Genomic DNA, 4,595 nt, shown 5'->3' on the forward strand with positions numbered 1-4,595 from the left:
TCACAAACACCTCCAAACCACAAATATACTCTACTGACACAAGACAAACACTTCACAGCTTCACTCCACAGATACAATCACCCAATTCACAGCTTCACTTGGTTTACACACAAGAACAACAACAAAAACTCTACTCAACATCAAAACTACTCACCTTAGAGCTCTGATACCACTATTAGAATCATGATCATTCAACAAACATTTTCATAGAAGAAATCAAAGACTCAAACCTTATAGATCAGAGAAAAATGGAAGAAATCGGGAGAGAACTTTATTCTTTCATTCATTCATTTTTCTTAAGTTCAAACGTAGTAAAGCAAAACTATTTAAACTCAGTTGATGAGTCATAGCATAACATGTCCTCTTCTAAAGCATTGAACCTCTAACTTTGGCCATGCCTCGAACTTAAACTAATCCAGCATGTCCTTTAATCTCCACCGTCCATCACTCTCCCCCCTTAAGTTCAACTAACATAACTACTTTTCAAAACATGAAAAGTTACAACTCTACCATTTCATTACAACACTTGACTTATACACACCGAAACATTTAAGCAAACCAGAGATGATCCTTGGACTCAGTTCCATGGTAATTACAACGGAATTAAGATATGGATCATCCTCACCCGTTGGATTTTCTCAATTTAATAACTTTTAGAATAAAAGATAACAATCTTTTAAGGTAATTACCAATCTATCCCTATATTATATAATAAATAAATAAATAAATAAATAAATAATAAAATTTATAATCTCATTGCTAAGAATGAGCCATGTTTTGGTTCCATCTTGGTTTCGTGGTAATTACCACAGAACTGAACCGAGTCCGCTGTATTATTTTTTTTTTAAAACAAACACACATATGCTGAAAACACTGAACACACACATTCCAAAATATTAATTTCACATGTCTATTTCTTCTGTTCATACCAACAAAGGATACACTCAAATTTGACAAGGAGTTTGTTAAAAAATTTGTTAGAGGATATGAAGGCAGGGAGTTTGTTAAAGTGATGAGAATACTACTTTGAATGATAATGATCCCATTTAGATTTGGGAGGTCCACAAAATTACAAAAAAAATGCTTTGCCTTGTGTTGGATATTTTTAATAATACGTCATAATGCTTTATTTATTTATTTATTTATTTATTTCATTATTATTATTATTATTATTATTATTATTATTACAGATGCAACAACCACACTTAACCAGGAAAGTGCACAAAATTAAGTGTACACAGGGATCCATTATCATTATGTAGCAACCGAGAAAATTTGAACTTGAGACAATAAATGTTTTTTACAATCACTTTATGCAAGTGAAATTATACCACTTAGCTATAAGTTCGTTCCCAATACTTTTTTAACTTATTTAAAAGAATATATTTTATATGTTAGTCATTATATATATATATATATATATATTTAGTTTGACATATTTAAGTTGCAAAAGAACCAGGTGACTTGCAAATATAATTGAATTATATATATACACACATATAAAGAGAGCATTTTCTTCACCTCTTATTTTATTTTATTTTTTTTAAATAATAAGTGACAAGCGCCATTTTTTATAAATATTACTGGAGCCATGATATACAGTATATATATTGTACAAAAATAATATAAAAATTCTGGATAAACAGCGTATGAACAATACAAAGAATAGTACTGCTGGGGAGGGGTTTGAACTCATGACCTCTTTTTCTACACTTTGATGTTATACCATTGAGTTATCTAATGGTTGACCTTCTCTTTTTATTTTAATAATTCTTTGATTTTCGGCATTATTTTCTATATACTACCAAACACAAAGTTTACAAAATAATTTTGCCTATCCCAAACACATGCTCAATTGCAGCAAAGTCCACAATATCATTACCACATATGTTAAACTTATAAACCATTCGTATTGCAAACTAAAGATAGATAAGGTGCATTAAATGCGCACAGATTTCAAACTGGCGAATTCCAAACACGGGTTCACCCAATTAGGTCCCATTAATATTATTTTGCGAAATTTTTTTATCAGTCTTTCTAAATTTATAATTATCTTCTCCTGATAAGATAATTTGATAATTTTATATGAGTTATTAGATAAAAAAATAAATGGTTTATAAAAAAAGAATTCTTTAGAAATATGAAAATTTTGAAGGATATATATGGAATGAGAAAGAATGATTATGAGAGATCTGTTGAAGGTCTCTTCTATTATTTAAAAAGATTTGATAATTTAAAATAAAATATTTTAATAATTAATTAGGAACTTTTAATATTAAGAATTTTTAATATCTATTTTAATTAAATTAAAATTTTAGTAAATTTCATATAAAATTTTCTTCATTCCAAACACTATTTTAAAACAATTTTATTTTTAACCCTGCCATTTGACCCTCAGACATAATTATATCATTTTAATTTTTAATTTATCTTAATAACTAAGTGTTATTATGAAGAAATTCTTTTATACATCACCAACAACTATTTGGGATAAACATATTAGCATATATACACAATATATATATATACATCACTACCAACATGCTTTGGATTCTACAGGTATTAAGCTAGTTGCACAAAGTGGTGGTCTCACACTAAGAAGGCAGTGTTAAAATTTAACTTCCTGCAGGTTGAAAACGCGGCGTTTGGCGCCTGGATTGAGAGGATTGATAATGGATTGATGGTCTCAGCCCTTGTGTACAAGTGCCCATGTTTGGGGTACACCACTTGTGTAATGGCCGGATTCTGGGAGATAGGTTTAAAGGGGCCATGGAAAATGCATTTTCATGCCCCTAAAATTGTAGTGGCCAGGGGGATGGGAAGGAATGAAGTATAAATTACATGTACCCCTTTGATTATAAATTTCATTAATTTAATCTAATTATTTATATTAATTAACATGAATGAAATAATTTAAATATTTAATTATTATAATTATAATAATAATAATAAAAGTAGTAATAATTTGAATATAAATTAATTTAAATTAAATATGGGAAGATTACCTATTCCTTGCAGTTGAAAGAAGACAAAGAGTAACCCTACTATTAATAAATAATGATTGCGTGAGTGCTTTGGATGCCTAACATATAATAATTAAAAATATTATTATTATTAAAACATAATTAAAATGAGAGTGATAATAAAATAATAGTTAGAACAATAATCTAGCTCAAATAACTTAATTAAATAAATAATTTTATTTATTATTAAAATAAAAATTTAAATTAAAATATTTAATTATAATATAAATATATTAATACTAAAATAGCCTTTATAATTATAATTATCATTTAATCTAATATATAATATTATTTAATTCATCAAAATATAAAAGCATATTATCTGTATTTTATAGTTTTGCTACTTTCTAGTCGATTTCCACTTCGTCGATTCTCGCTCCCGATGAACTACGATTTCGTTCCTGCCAGAATCGAAATACAAATATTATAAAGCTTAAATCGTCTATATCATGCTCATCTCCAAGACATGGTATCCACCTCGAAGACAAAGCTGTTGTCACGATACAATTGTCAAATCTATTTGAGACCATCCTTTGGATCTCTGAGATTGATATATATATATATATATATATATATATATTTTATATAAATATGGATTTGTTGGACTCCACCCTCTAGACCCAAATCCAACACATGGCCGTACTTTAATTTATAGGTGAACAAGCTATCTTATATAGCTGTGGTTGGACTCTAAATCTCTTCTACGTCCTAACCTTCTCTTTGGCTTCTATTACTCAAATTGGCAAAAGGAGCTTCAACATCATTAGTTGAATATATAGGCTCTATCTCTCAAATCATGGCAAAAGGAGCTTCTAACATTATTGAGTTTAGAATATGTATATATATATATATATATTATATAATAAGCTATTCAGATGATTATTACAACAGGAAGCAATCTATTACCAGATCCAGTACTAATCTCCAATCTGGTTCTCAAAAATGCAGACGCAGACACACATTTAATTTTTCTTATATATATATATATATATATATAACTTCTGAAAACCCCAAATTTCCAAACATACTCCTTACAAAGTTTTCGTATTTTCATAAGATGAAGGAATGATCCCATCCAAATTAATTAAACATTATTATATCCATACCACAAATATTTAACATTTACATGTGCTTTGCCATATCTAAACCAAAGGGTAAAGACGTCTTTCATACTCACAAATTGACACATTAACCAACTGTAAAGCATTCACTTGGTATACATTAAAACAAAACAAACAGTACTTGGTACTGTGTAATTTTAGATTCTCAACAGGGGCATATATATGTAAGGAATCAGTTATGCAAGAGTGTCCTTGTTTGCACAGCAAAACGTTTTCTATGTGGCATTACTGGTTAGGAACAAACATAAAGCATAACATAAATGTCTATTCATTTTTGGATAAAGACACAAAGCCATAAATTTCTCATGAACTGGCTAATAATAGGAACTGGCATGACTATATATATATAAAGAAAGACTACTAATTACTGAATCTCTCTTGTACTATCTTCTTAAAATGATATAGGCTACTATAAATTCTGATGAAATACTACTGAGCAATACGTAACTAT

This window comes from Dioscorea cayenensis, chromosome 11 (assembly GCF_009730915.1).
Source record: "Dioscorea cayenensis subsp. rotundata cultivar TDr96_F1 chromosome 11, TDr96_F1_v2_PseudoChromosome.rev07_lg8_w22 25.fasta, whole genome shotgun sequence".
Lineage (NCBI taxonomy): Eukaryota > Viridiplantae > Streptophyta > Magnoliopsida > Dioscoreales > Dioscoreaceae > Dioscorea > Dioscorea cayenensis.